Source organism: Haemaphysalis longicornis, unplaced genomic scaffold (genome assembly GCF_048455015.1).
Source record: "Haemaphysalis longicornis isolate Haplotype H1 unplaced genomic scaffold, Haemaphysalis longicornis Haplotype H1 scaffold_4, whole genome shotgun sequence".
Taxonomy (NCBI): Eukaryota; Metazoa; Arthropoda; class Arachnida; order Ixodida; family Ixodidae; genus Haemaphysalis; species Haemaphysalis longicornis.
In genome coordinates, this window is record NW_027526361.1 from 90682643 (window position 1) to 90698096 (window position 15454).

A 15454-nucleotide genomic window follows, 5' to 3' on the forward strand; every position below is an offset into this window, starting at 1 on the left:
ATTAAGGTAAACAATGGACATTATTGAAGACATCACAAGAAAACGTCTGCAATTCGATAAGTCTCGGGTAAATTGGTCGCAATGTGGTTGACATTGGGTTCTTCCTTTATAGCTTCGAACAGAAGCTTGCCAGTCTCTGCATAGTCTACACCTGTTTTTGTCCTAATACGATTCTCTTCGTAAGCCTCAAAATTGACAATAAACGTGTTATTTGTGGCACCTGCTTTACCGTGTTACTTTACGCTTGTTACGACTGTTGACCAATACCCGCAGTGGTCCACTGGCCAACGCTTTCTTTGTTTTTTCCTGGCATTAGGCTTAAGTTTATACTCGTGACTGGCGACGTTAACAGGCACCCGCAGATTGACATGCTTTAATCTCCTTGTTAACTAGAACTCAGATAACTCGAAATATCAGTTAAGTCTAAATCTTTTTTCGCCGTGAATGTACCTCCCATTAGCGCATGTGTTTTCATCTCGAAATGTTGAGAGATAGCACACAAGGCAAATTCCGCTACAAACACCTAAGGTCTTCGTTCTAACGATTAGCTCCTTCTACGCGCAGTACGCGACCGTGTACGGCAAATTTGCGTGGTACGAGGCTGATGTTCCCGTTACCAGAATGCTGTCCGACGCGTACATGGTTTAGAGAGCTGCGGATGATGCAACTGATCATGAGAACGAAGAGGAACGTTCAGAAGTGCCTAGAACGGCAGAAACGACAGAAATGCTGCGCCTGCTTCGGAACATGTTAGAATGTAGCAGCGGCGACCAACAAGTGAAGGGATGCATTGACCAGCTCGAGAACGCTTATCTGGGACAAGATGCGAACACGAAACAGGTGAGCATTACGCCGTTCCTTCTTCCGGAATAATGAAAATTCGTTTTTCGTGCGAAAGTTTTTTATTACGAAAGCTCCCCTGTGCGTTGGAGCTTTTTTAGGGGAGAAGCACCTTAAGACCTCGATTTGCCCGTGGCTTGTTCCTTGGCGTCCGTGTACACAATGTTGCGCATGCGCCAGGAGCATCTGATTAGATTGGATTGAATTGGATTTGGATTGATTGATTGATTGATTGATTGATTGATTGATTGATTGATTGATTGATTGATTGATTGATTGATTGATTGATTGATTGATTGATTGATTGATTGTAGGGTTTAACGCGCCGACGCAACGCAGGCGATGAGGCGCGCCGTAGTGGAGGGCTCCGGATTAATTTTGACCACCTGGGGATCTTTAACGTGCGCCGAAATCTCGTACACACGGGCGTTTTTGCTTTTCGCCTCCATCAGAAAAGCGGCCGCCGCGGCCGGGAATAGATTTGGATTGGATTGGATTGGATTTGAATTGTATATACTGTACACACGCGTTGTCACTCATTTACATGCGCGAGTGGGCAAAGCCACGGGTGATTTACGGTAAGAACGATCCCCAGTGCTTGACTCACTCGTCAGGATTCACTTCGTGGAGATGCGTGAGTTTTTTACCCGCACGAGCTCTTATTTCAGTGACCTGGCCCCAAATTTTTGACATTTCGCTTTAAAAATTTTCAGCGGATTTTACGAAGTTTGAGTTAACGAGGGATTACTACATAGGGAATGAGTTGGACGCCGCTTGGCCTGTCGTAAGGCTTAATGCTAGGACTACCTAATGGTAAGCCAAACAGAAACTAAGCACTTACGTAAACGCATTGGCCAGCGCTTTCCCGATATTGTTGGGGCGTTAGGCCTTTAGTTACGCTTTACTAAGCTAGCGTTACTACTTTATCGTTCCGTAATTCCGGGGTGCTTTCCCGATATGGTCGTTCTACAGCAGCGCCTGCCAGTCGGGACCAGAACTGACGCCGTCCCACCAGAGCCCCTCTTCCCCTAAAATTGACGCTGGCCAATGCGTTACGTCATCTCACCAAAAAAACGGGGGTACGTACGGGAGTAGAACACACGAACCCGTAGTGAAAGGCAAGCTAATTTATCGAGTGCTCTGCTGTGATACAAGGTTGAACACAACGGTAGTAGTAAATATGAACAGAACGGTATGGCTTAGTAGAGAAATGAAAAACGGGGAGTGCCGAAGGGCGCAGAACGAAGTATAGTAGAGCGAGGAAGCAAGTGGGGACACGTGACGTCAGCGCGCGTCGCGCCGGCGGAGTTGGGGAGCCCCTGCCGAGCTTCGAAAATATGCGGCTGCTTCACTCAGGGGCGCAGCGCTCATTAGCGAGCCACGATGCTCGGAATGGCGCACCGCCATATGTGGAAACATTAGTCGAAAATATTTCACCGTATGTCGACTAGCGCTGCAGGGAAGTACAAGCATTGATCAACCGTTTTCGCGCCCACGCTTAAATTAACACAAGGGTTGATGCCATCGGCAACTTTTTGTAATTATACTGCGACTGATAGTTATATGCGATACCTACAGTGATAAAACTTCGCCCGGTTACATGTATTACTTTAAACAGAACAACGTCATATTTTTTTTTTCTGGATAGTTCCGACAAAAAACAATCTACAGGCTGTAACCATATCTTCACGCGTAGAAGCTCGTGTATTTACAGCAGCAGGGGCATTCGAAATATTTACTTCGCTTTAAGATCACGTATTCCCAGTGACGTCGGAACTGTTTTTTTTCCTATGGTAGCGAAAAATATGCTACCCTAAAGATAATCATCATAACCAACCTTTATATTAATATTATGGTTATCTTTTATGCGTAGGGCTGATTCGGACAAACTTTTATTCTTGTACTCTTATGAAAGCCTGTATAGCACTGCGAAAGAATGCCACATGGGGCCTTCCAGCATGGACGCTGAAGAAGAAGAACAAATCAATACACAAAGCAAATTTTATTATTTTGTAAAGTGGGGTTTCTGAGTAGCCCCTAAAACTGCGCACAAGAAATTGCAACCACCATGGAGACACGTCTCAAGGCGCTGAACATGACCTCAGAAGCAGCAGGTCATCAAGTGTTCTCGATGAATGGTGAGACCACTTATCGGATGAAATAAACTTCAGCGCTGAGAACGCGTGCTCCTCGCTGTCCTCTGTGGCTGGAACGGCGAGGGCTACTTCCGCTAAAGCGCACAGTTGTGGCTGGCATCGTTTACGGTCTTCCCAAAATGTCAGCACATTCGTGGTGTTTGAAACGCGTTTCATCTCACACTGCCTTTCTAGTAAGCGTTTAATACCCTCCCTGTCGAGCTGATCTGAAAAACTATGCTGCTCACCCTTCGCAGCTTCTTCCGCGAGATATACTTCGAGAACATTGTCTGGTTCCTCTTGAGCTCCGGCCACTGCGCTCACTTCAATGCCGCTGCTATCCTGCTGGTTCTGCTCGAGGCCTGCAATTCGTTCCCACGTGTTTGTCAGGTGCGTGATTGCTCGGCGTTTATGCTCGTCGGAGAGCAGAAAGTGATAGCGAGGGTCCATATATAAAGCCGCGCAAAAAATATTCGTATCCCAGAATTCTCGCTGCTTGTTTTCCATGGATTGAACTAGGGCCTTTGCCAGTGGCGATTCTATTTTCTTGGTCTTGATCAAACACGTCAACCATGCGCCGTAAAAGTCCCCAAGTGTCAGCTGTTCAGTTCGAAGCGTCTTCATAGCCTCTTGTACCGGCTGAAGGGTTTTCGCAAGCATTTCTACTTCTCCCCACATGCTGTCTGTCCAGCCCACGTGACCTTTCTTCGACAGAAAGTCCGCAGTGAAGTCCTTGAGCTTTATCAGCCCGGTCAGCATATCGAACGTCGATGTCCAGTTTGACGAGTAGTCACTGCCAGGTATCTCTAGGCCCCGTTTCCTTATCTCTTCCATGGCCCCTCCCTTGCGGAGTACGTATACAAGTGCGTGGCACCTTCCGATGATGGGGCTTGAATCCGACTCTCTCACAGCATCACTTACGGCCAGTTGGAGCGTGTGAGCGGGACACCTGACAGCTAACAACGAATCATTGACCGCACCCGGCAGCTGAGCAACCTCCTGTTTCTCTAACACAGAGGGAGAGCCGTCAGCTTCAGAGGCAGGGTCGCCTCCTTCGGCATCTTCGACTGAACCGGAGGCTTGGTTTTCGTCTTCAGCGTCACTTCGAAGACAAAAGTCTCTAAGTATGTCAGCGTCGTCATTAGTCGTGACGCTATACACCTGGCTAACGCTGATGTCGTAACGAGACAGCGTTCTTCTCACTTGCGACGTCAGGTGTTCAGAAGTGTATGTTCTAGGCAGTTTCTTCATGGCCAGTAGCTGGAGAATTAGCCTTCCGTTTTCCACATACTGTACATTAATGCCAAGCAGCGCCCGGCGATCTCGCGACACGAAGTCAATTTTTAGAGAAACCATCCGCTTACACAGCAACCGAGATATTTCCTCTCGCTTGAGCTTGGCCTCTTCCTGAACCCTCTTCTTAACAGTCCCCGCTGTTATAGCGTCTGTGGCGCCAAGTGCTCGTAGCACCGGGTCAATAATCTCGCGGAATGCGGAGTCATCGAAGAGTTTGAACGGTAGTACGTTCTTCATGACGAGCTTGACGCAGCTTTTCATAATGCTTCCCGCAGTTAGTTCAAGCAAAACACGCTTCGACGACGTCGGCTGAGACCTGCTTGCTCTGTCCACTTGCCTGGTTTTCTTTTTAGGACAGTCTTCGTCACTGCCGGATGAAGCACGCTTTGTAGGCACGGCTTTCTTGGCAGGTAACCCGGCGTGTATCTCCGGATGGCGCTCCCGCAAATGACGCTCCAGGTTTCCACCATGGTCTCCGGAAACTACTTTTCCGCAGCCTAGAATCTGGCACGTAGACGTATTTAATACACTGTTGTAGCTGAAATGTATCCGAGCCGGATTTGTTCTTGGGCGTCCCGGCCCCATTGGGATGAGCTATACACTTGTTGGGTGCGAACACTCGAGTCCTCCGACTAACTCACGTACGCTCTGCGCGCCGCGTGGTCGCGCCGTATCGTAAGCAGTTATCTTCGCCGCTCGCGCTCCATGGAAACGAGCGGCCGTGTTTATCCGGCGTTGCCCTTCTGTCGCCACAGAAATTTTCTGCCCTCCGCTTTATCTGGTTAGAAACACGAGCGACGCAGACGCAAGGGCAGCACTTCGGAGGTTGCCCCTCTGGCATTGCATCACGCGGAGAGCTACGTGTATACGATCCAAGAGACGGAGAGAGTATGGAAACAGGCATCAAGCCTGCCAAAAGAGATAAGGGACCAGCGATACTACAGGCGAGTTCCAGGAACGCACATAGCGCCATGAAAATCCAGCTAGTTCCTCTTTCGGGCAGTCGACGACTGGTGGATTGACACAAAGCCAGCCGTGGCGCATTAACCCAGCGTTCATTCTGTTTTGGGCTGTTCTTATCACTTTTTTTTTTTCATCATGCACAATATGGCTGCGGTCTTCCGACTTTCTTAACTTTCCACTCGAACCGAAAACCGAAACAATTTCTCATCGGTGTAACTCCCGAACGAAATAATAACGTTTCATTTACGTTCTCGCTGCAGCCAAAAAAAAAATAGTTCTTTTTTTGTTTTTCCGTTCTGGTTTTCATTTTATTCCGACACCCTGCTCTCCAGTTTGGTCGAAATTGCCAGACACTGACGTCAGCGATATCGTATCTACCGAGGTCCGCAATGATATAAATACCGCTTAGATATGAAACAATGGAAACCGCCGAAACAATAGAAACGATGGGAACTCCCACAATGGGCTTGCTGCAAGGACGTGATTAGATATACTTCTTGCGAACTACATGATGTTACGTTCACGAAAAGAATTACATGCCTGCACCAGTATTCATTCTGTGTCATTCTTTGTTCTGCCGTGTCCGCGCGAAATTATTTGGGGGGAACCGAAACGCATTAAATGCTCTCTAAGTTAATTTTTGAGTACTTATGCAGGGTCTGTACAGTGGCGCTACAATGACTAGTATAGATGGTATTCACTAAACAGTTTGGAGATCAATTTCTCTGCTTAGCAACACTGAAAACGGCCACGTCTGTGCCGCTTCGACACAGACTTTGGCACAGACCGCCTATGCGAAGGAATTAACTGTAGCAGATGCGTATCTGTCACGGTGAAACTGAAACCGAAACCAATTTAATAAGAATTAGTTTGACGCAGTAACACAGCGTAATTAGCACCCCCCCCCCCCCCCCCGTAATTCTCTCCATTGCCACAGAAGGTTGTCCATATTGTTTCCTTCGTCGGCCTATTTCGCGCATGTAGAAACAAACAATTGATGAGCTTGTTTTGCGAAGCCACCCATGCTTTCCCGCTTTGAAGCCGCTTGCGTTGTACGCTCAGCGTCACTGTTGCCTAACATTACGGCTGAATGTAGCCCTAACAACATATCCACTCAGGAGGGTTGACCAGTGAGGACGACCTTTGCTGTCAGAAGCTCAAGGTCGGTTCAACCATTCACATTTGGCTGGAACGCCGACATACTCACCCACAATTTTCCCATCCCACTCGGAGGGATATATTGGGCCCCGATGACCGGCCGTCAGGATTCACCCGGGCCCTCACTTCCCCCCAGGAGCGTATGGCCTCTCGATTTAATAACTCACTCAAAAGCTGGCGAAGCGCCTTGAATTTTTTACTCGCTGTAGATACGACATAGTGGTCCGGCTTTCTTATTTCAAATGAAAAAAAAAATGCCTCTGAACCCAACCTGCGATATAACCGTAACTATATTGCATGACTATTTCATTGTCTCGCTTAGTTTAGCACCTTTTCAACAGCGTGCGCTTAGCAGCAGGAGATGCACGTTTTAAAACTACTTGAAAGTACTTTCCCTCTTCCTTGGCACTGATTTTGCCCCCTAAGCGACCGAGGCCAACCACCCCAACTAGCAACGTTGAACCACCCTTACTGAAACTCAAAACCGGAGTTCTCACTTTGCAGGTGGCCAGTTGTACCAAAGCAAGAGGAATGTATATTGCAGATCGATCTGGTTTGCACCCCCTTTTTCTCCTGTAAGGCACCCTGTTAAAAATAAACGGCCACAGCAAGCGCCATCCGCGCACTCTGTATTGAACTCGCTCAAGTGGCTCAAGGCTGAGTCTAGAAAACCTGACGAGAGCTTCACCGCTGCGACATTCCAGAGAGAACACGAAGAAAACAACGTGACGCCATGGGCTGTCTACTCTCGCTACCAGACGGCTGCTAAGTGGGGATCTGTGCGCTCTCATGCGTGCTTTTTTGTTTTTCTTTGTCGTGTCCGACTATGCAGTGGCGGCCTACGGCCTTCAGTCGTTTCACATATGCGTGGAGTTCACTGTAGCGCATGTTCGGTCGTCGTTTTCAGCAGCGGAAGTGGCGGGTTAACCAACCGATCGCCAGCGATGCGAGATGGTGCGCACTTCCTGTTTGTTACATTCAATGTTTTTAACACCCACGTCTCCTTCTGTGATGGACTCGTTTGGCCTTGTAGGTGTACGACGCGTACGAATGGGACTCGAGAGGGCAAGAGGAAAGAAAGTATATTAACAGCGCCACCAGAAAACGAGGCAGCGGAAAAGCGGCACCATAGTAAAGCACAACCGAAAGGGGAAAAAAGACGAGTCCAATATCCCTAACTGAAGTTCGAGGGAAAAAAACGTTCTCACAGCCGCCACGACGGTCGATGTTCTGCGAAGTCGATGGCGGGTCGCCGCCAGTCCCCGTAGCGGTCGAGCGTTGGCTGGCCGAGGCTCGCACGATCTCGCCCCGGACGTCTGCGGGTCCCGCACGCGTTGGCGGGCACCGACTCCCACGCCTCGAACCACTCGTACTCAAACTGGCCCACAGGAACTGCGGGTCCGCCCCCGGTCCTCGTCCGCTCGTCAGCGCCGCCGCCGGAACCGTGTTCCACCTCCAGCCTTTTTCTTCCTGTTTCACGTCTTCGTGCGCCAGCGCGTAGTCCACTTTTCCCAACTGTGATGGCCAATCCTCACACTTTATTAGCTATCCCGCCCCGAGACTGTTGTCGCGTGGCCTTGCACGATCATCGTAAATTTACCGCAGCTTCTCATGGCTGCTGGAATCCGTTGGCACAGGGGCTCTTCGATTTAGTCTCGGAATCACCGCGGACTCCCCGAGAAGCAGTCCGGCATTCGATTTTCTCATGTATCTCTGTGGCCTCGGGGAATCCTCGGACTTCCCGCGGACTATCCAGTCCGAGCGGATAATTCGAATAGCCCCACTAGCTGTTAATACTGCCAGTCATATATGTTTTACAAACAAGCTTGTTGCTTAGCCTGACTGCAAACGAATGAAAACGCAGCACATTAGATATGCAGGAGGCCAGCGAGACAGACTAAACAACTAGCTGCCTGGGCATTTAATTACAGAAGAAATGTTTGAATTAAGAAAACTGAAGAGCTGTGGCGATCGCTATTAATTACGTTAAAACCACATTCTCGCTATCTTGGTTCTTAATTGAAAGATACAAAGCTTTCTTTGTATTTTGTTCTCGACGCGGTTTCTTGTTGCTTTCTCTCGCAGCTTCGTACCGCAGACTTGGAATCCATGGAGACTTGTTGCGGCTGTGGCCTGGCGGATTTTTTTCTTTCTAGCTAGGCATATTGTCGCAACACAGATCGGTATGCATGCGGTCGGCGAAAGTCCGTCTAGGGAAGTGTCTTGCGACAAGTTTTGGTTTGATTTGTGTGGGGTTGATCTGTGTTCGAGTCTTCAATTGTGCGTGCGAACCTTTTAGTTTGAGTTGTGTTTTGGAAGTGCAGTCGAGTAAATTTCTAGATTTCTTTTTGTGTAGTTGGTATGCCTGTTTGTTTTGTTTTCTAATTGGTTCAGCAGGAGTGGCTGTCTGACATAGATCCAACAACCTTTTCAGAGGTTGTGTTTTCCTGTTTAATAAACATGCTCAATTCGTATCCTACCATGGCAAGCTAACTTCTTTACATCCTAACCTGACTCGCATTATTTCTTTGCCTACGCTTTGCCTGGTCTCCTTGCACTGTGACAGTGGTGGCCGTGGATGCAGTCCGAGCACACATCATGGCTAGCCCATTGTCACACCATTCTTGAATGTTACTCAGATCGTGCTGTAGGGTTGAACTTCTCGAAGTAACATCAGGAGTACCGCAAGGGTGTGTCCTCAGCCCCCTGTTATTTCTCATCTACATAAATGACCCACATTTAACGGTGTCTTGCAAAGTTCGCATGTTCGTCGACGATTGTGTTATTTAACGTACGATATCTAACGCCTCCGATCAACTAACCCTACAACACGGTCTGAATTACATTCAAGAATGGTGCGACCAATTGGCCTCTCAAACTTAACCCCAACAAATGTAAAGTTGTCTCATTCACTCGCCGCAAAAACCCTTTCCTATTCCAATACCAATTCACTAACGCCCCTCGAGAAATAGTACCGTGTTTCAAATATCTAGGTGTCACAGTGTTCGCCGATCTAACTTGGAATGCGCATGTTACAAATGTTATCTCGTCCGCAAACAAAATATTGGGATTCGTGCAGCGTCATCTGCGTTGCGCACCACAACACGTGAAACTGCTCGCATACACATCCCTCATCAGGCCAAAACTCGAATACGCCTCAGCTATATGGAGCCCGCCTCAAACTTACCTAATCAATGATCTTGAAAAAATTCAAAATCGCTGTGCCCAATTCATACATTCGTTATAGTCTAATGACATAAGTGTGTCATCCTTAAAACCCCAATCTGGATTACAGGCACTTTCCCTTCAACGCTGCATAGCCACCCTTTCTCTATTTCACAAGCTGTTTCATTCCACCCCTCAACCATCCCCCCGACAAACATGTCGCACCGCACAAGCCACCTCCTCCAAGTTTCCCATTACTGCACTAGAACTGCTACCTTCTTTCCACGTGCAGTAAAGGACTGGAACCACCTCCCAAACCACGTCACAATCACCTGCCCATCAACCTTCATTAAAAATGTTACCAGTCATCTCTGTCGGTGAGCCCTTATGGTAATGTTCTTATACCCACTATATTCACCCCTTATGTAGCAATGTTTTTATACCTTGTATACCCACCCCTTATGTAGCAAATTTTTAGATGTGACTGCATCTCATTCACTCGCCTTGTCCCTCCATACGGCGTTGTTGTCCGTCCACACCCCTCCCCCTACACTATAAAAAAAAATAATAGTTAGCGGTGCCCGGTTTCGATCCCACGACCCTGTGGGCGGAACGCTAAGTGCATGGTGCGCGCCACAAAACCGAGACAGAATCAAATGCTACGAACGCGCCTTATATCTTTGACTCATTCAAACTACGTCAAGATGCTACTGATACAACGCATGATGGGGCAATGATAAACACTTGCAATAAAAGAAAAGAAGCTCCCACTTACAGCAACAATGATGGAGTAAAGCTCGTTGCGACAGCGAAGCCCCAAGCATACCACTTAGAGAGATTGACCAAGATTGGCCAATAAAACATAATAATATTCATAAAACATAATAATCATACGCGTTCCCGACACGTTTCACGCGATTTCAGAATCAATCCAACGGAAACACCAAGTGAACCCCACGATGCGTAGCATCTACACAAGGTTCCCCTCGCGAGGAGGTGGGGGCAATTTTTTTTCTTGGTGTCCTATATATCAACCCCTTATGTGGCAAATGTTCTTTATACCCTGTATATCCACCCCTTGCGTAATGCCTCCTTGTGGGGTCTTTAAGGAAATAAAATATGATGATGATGACATAACCTTTGCAGCGTCCTCGGAATCGCAGTCACTCTGCTGCTGCCCTGCTCCGTCACCCAAGAGTGTGTAATAGCTGCCATCCCACACGTTCAAGAACCATTTCACAACACAAAGCCAGAACAAGGGTTGTTGTACAAGCATATTGGAGCTTATAAAAGAAAATAAATTGGGTGGTGTCGTTTTTATTTCTGAAGCCTGCAAGTGAATGATGAAGTTTTAGCCACGGAGTGTTTTTTAAATGCAAAAATTGCAGAGTAGCCAATCCGTTCCCTATTCCAGTAAAGCATCCACAGAACGGATTTATGCTTAACACAGCCAACAGTCTTATAAAATGTTCCTTGTAAATGTTTTGTAAATGAGCATTTACTGTTTCATCCAACATTTTAGTGCTTTTAATTTTTTATCGTACAATGGCAAAAAAATCTAGTCATTCCTGTTCATTCCAGTCAATGAAGTAGGCCTGGAAAGCTTGCTGACTTGCAAAGGCGGAGCTTTAAAGCTTGTACATTAAACACAGAAGGATGGACAGTTGGTATTCATGCATGCTCAAAAACAATGCAGCCTTAGACACAGAGGAGGAGGAATAAACTTTTATTGAGCACAAGAGGATGTTCAGCTTCCTATTTCCAGGAAGCTGCGAGTCCGAGCCGAGTCCAGAGCTTATTCACTGCACCGGGCTTGCTGTCGCTCTGGTGCTGAAATGGTCAGCTCGGCCTCCCACTGCTCAGGGCTGGGGTACGTGATGGGGTTAGGGTAGTGAAAAAAAAACCAGGATGGGCACTGAAAGTACAACACTACCACTCTTAATAATTGCATGGAATTGCCACAAAAACCGAGAATTTGGCTGTTCTTGCAAAAGTCATCACAGCAAGGTTTGGCTGTTACAAGCAGTGTTGCACACTTCGGGAAGGATTTGCATGGCGTTGTGCGTGGTAAGTAATGCACTGATTCTTTATACGTTGGAGATACCCTGATCAATTCACAAGCTTAAACCAGAAAGCTAAGCAATCGTATTTAAGGGACCTATTGCCAGCAGCTTTCAAAGCAGAAGTGGAGAAACATTCAGCAGCAAAAAGAAGTTTTCTAGAGGTTCGTGTAAACTAATTTTATACGTAGGGTTCTCCATGGTTTGCACAGTTGAGCGCGAAAAATGGACAAGGACTGCCAACGGACGTGAGACAAGTGTGCTACTTGTGAAGTGTGTGTGAAGTTTATTACAGAGACACTGTCTTTTTAACACACTAAGAACAGATAAAACTACAAAAGGAAAGAACCAAAAAGGGGTAGTCGCATGACATGAATTCCGCACGCTCAGGTATTTGAGATGTCTTGACGTTTATCGCCTTCCTCTGAAATGTGGAAAGTCTTACGTAGGCGAAACGGGACGGTGACTTGAACGTTTGCTTGCATGAACACGCAAATGTACGCTGCGGCATTGAGGGACGCTTAGCTGCGCATTGCAAAGATGGTGCTTCCAGTCCGTTATTCGACAAATGTGAGGGGCTCTTCAAATCGATGGGCAGTTGCACAATGGAATTAGTAGAAACAGCTAATATTCAGAGAGCGCAAAACAGCTGTATCGGCGTGCAATCCTTGCACTTATCAGTCAGAGGAATTGAATTTCTTCGGTTTGCTGATGCACGGGGTTGACAGCGTGCGTGTCTCAGCGTGCGGAATTCATATGATGTGACTACCCCTTTTTGGTTTTTTCCTTTTGTATTTGTTCTTAGTGTGTTAAAAAGAGAGTGTCTGTGTAATAAGCTTCCGTTGTAGTAGCACACTTGTCTCACGTCCCTTCACAGACCTAGTCCAGTCCATTCTTTTGTTTTGAACTCAACTCTATAAGACATGGAATTCCAACGAGGACAATCGATCAAATCACTAAATTATGCAGGGTTTTAAACTCCGGTGAGAGTGCCCGTAAAACATTCAAAAAGTGTTCCAGGGTACCTTCAAATCGCTTGTAAAAATGGTAGCAACGTTGAACAGTTTTCCATTCTGTCTTTGTCACTCATTTGTTCCGTCTGTAGACTTTCGAACTGCAGTACCACAGGTCATCTAGCATGTACAGTCCCAAGATTTATGACAGTAAACATGGGAGCGCATGTCGCTCTGTGCGAGGCGTGCGCACTCTCGCAGTTCGTGCAATTAGGGGACACACTCCCTGAAAACACTTTATCGCACAGTTGCCTGTTGCTCAAGTTACGTCAGAGAATCCAGAAATATGATGGCTGAGGATAAAGCAATGTTTATCACCCAATCGGACACCGAAAAACAAACCTTTGAGACGGTTTGCTGTGCTTCGCGAGTTGATAATATGGCCCTCAACTGCAGGTGTGTTCCCTGGAATAGCTTCCTGATATCGTGACGTAGCGGCCGCAGCAGACAACAGCCCAATAAACCGTAGTCAGGGGGTGAATCTTCCAAATGCACGAACTACGAAAGTGCGCCATGCCATCGATAGGCAGCCCTGAATGCACCGAGTGGCACGTGCTCCCGTGTTTACTGTAATAAAGCTTCTGATTGTACAGAGTGCAACACACTGATCTATAACACACGTGCCAACTTCTAGCCTTATCCTGCCTCGCCCGAATAGAATATAAAGAAAAGTACTAGGGCATGGCGTTATTAAGTCTTACCCACACTTTCTGCCCTGAAAGTTTGCAAAGGGGTTGCAAAGTCTTTCATCGCGATACGATCCCCTAGACGGACTTTAGCCGTACGAGTGCATACCAACCTTATGTTGCGACCATATGCCATGCTAGAGACAAGAAATTCGCCAGGCCACAGCAACAGAAAGTCCCCATGGATTCCGGCTCTGCGGTACGAAGCTGCGAGAGAAAGCAACAGAAAATTGCGTCGAGAACAAGGAACCGTTGTACCATGTTCAATTAAGGAACAAATATAGCGAGAATGCGATTTTAACGTGATGAATACCGATCGCGACAGCTCATCAATTTTCGTAATGCAAATAATTTGCTTGAATTAAATGCTAAGGCGGCTAGTTGTCTAGTCCGCCTCACTGGCTGTGTTGCATTTTCATTCGTTTACATTCAGGCTAAGCTACCAGCTAGTTTGCGAAACATCTAAGATTGGCCCTATTAGCAGCTAGTGCCAACGCATTCCCACAGTCATTAGAAGCTGCGGTAAATTTACAACGATCGTCCGTTTAATTTGTCCGCGCGGATAGACTGTGCAAGGCTGAGTGGCAACAGTCACGGGGCAACACAGCAAAGAAGGAAAAGTGGAGGTATTAAAAGCATTGAATCGTAACAAACTGGAAGTACTCACCACACTCACCATATTGCATCGCTGGCAACCGGTTGGTTACCCCGCCACTGCCGCTGCCGCTGCTGAATACGACGACCTAACATACGCTCCAGTGAAGTCTGTGAACATGCAACACAGCTGTGAGCCGCCTTTAGGGGCAAGACGAAAAAAGTAAACAGAAGAAAAAAAGAAACGTACGCATCAGGGCGCAGAGATCATCATTACGCAGCGGCCTCGTAGCGAGAGTAGGCAGCCCATGACGTCACGCTTGTTTTCTTTGTGTTCTGTTTGGAATGTCGCAGCGGCGAAGCGGCGAAAACCTGTCGGGGAGTCTGGCGGCGGACGGCCGCTAAGGGCGGCACAGAGCGGTTAGCCCGCGAAGTTACGACATTGTCGTTTCACCTACGTCTCCTAGGCGGCGTTCCACGCCCGCCAACTTCAGAGCGACGCATTTTCCCCGCAGGTAACGAGTGGCCAGACCTGCCTTGTGTAGGCATCGACCTTCCATTCGCTTCGAGTGATGTTTTCACCAAGCGTGTAGCCGTACAAACATCGGCTAGTATGGAATTCTATGAATCGGCGCCAACTCTCTGCAACTTATCTACTAGGTTTGCCGCTGTTGCTTGAAACTGAACTGGACAAATCTATTTTATCATAGATAGCGCTAGTGTCTCACGGTATGCACTCTTCCGCGCTGTGGTGTTCATCTATTTATTTTTCTTGGGTTCGTGTTCTTACTTTTTTTCCAAAGTTTACTTTGCATTTTGATTCAGGGTTTAGATTAACGATTTTTCTTTTCAAATGTATTTTTATGACCGTACCCTGCCAGCAGCATTCCCTTATTTCTCGTTATTAATGTTTCGTGTTTGTGTTCTTGCTGCTGTCCCCCTAATGTCTAATATTCGCCACTCATCATTGTAGTCGCCCCCCCCCCCCCCATCTGGCGTAGCAAGCCTTGTCACTAGCAGGGCTGATGACACGTTCACATTAAAAAGCCCCCCCTCTCTCTCTCTCTCTCTTGGAAACATAAACAAGGGCATCGGCTTTACAATGGCGGTGCTTTTACATCTGTGGAGTGTTCGCGCGTTCCCACGGACGCAGCAGTTTCTGCAAAGATAGGGGTGTCCGAGATAGCAGGCTAAGGTTGTCACTTAATTTTTTCCGCTCGGTCGCATATGGAGGGCACTCAAGCAGGACATGATGCAAATCTTCAGTTTGGTATCCACAAGCACAGCAGGTTTCATGAACAAATCGAATACGGTAAAGGAATTTTCGGTATAGGCCACGTCAAGACGAAGGCGATGTAAAAACGTGTCAACCGAACGAGCGAGATGAAGCAATCATATGCCGCTTATCTTTATTTTGATTCTATTTCTTTTCACCAATTATTTCCATTTATAATATTAGAGCGAATAAATTCGCTAACTTCGAAAATTACGAATTTTTCTGTGTATACAGGGCGTTTCGCGGTTGGTGCTTCTTCGCTATGTTC

At 47.2% G+C, this 15454-nt stretch overlaps 1 long non-coding RNA gene across 6 annotated transcripts; it reads right to left on the bottom strand.

Moving 5' to 3' along the window:
• Positions 1 to 11267: 11267 nt before the first annotated feature.
• LOC144179052 (uncharacterized) lies at positions 11268 to 14276 on the bottom strand. 6 transcript variants are annotated; one of them, XR_013324135.1, is made up of 4 exons: positions 14161 to 14276; positions 13993 to 14081; positions 13430 to 13523; positions 11268 to 11422 (listed from the first exon to the last, which is right to left on the bottom strand). It is a non-coding gene; the product is annotated as an uncharacterized LOC144179052 (long non-coding RNA). The 6 variants fall into 6 exon arrangements; XR_013324132.1 differs by having other exon boundaries at positions 13984 to 14081; XR_013324136.1 differs by having other exon boundaries at positions 13993 to 14045; positions 14161 to 14249.
• Positions 14277 to 15454: the final 1178 nt, after the last annotated feature.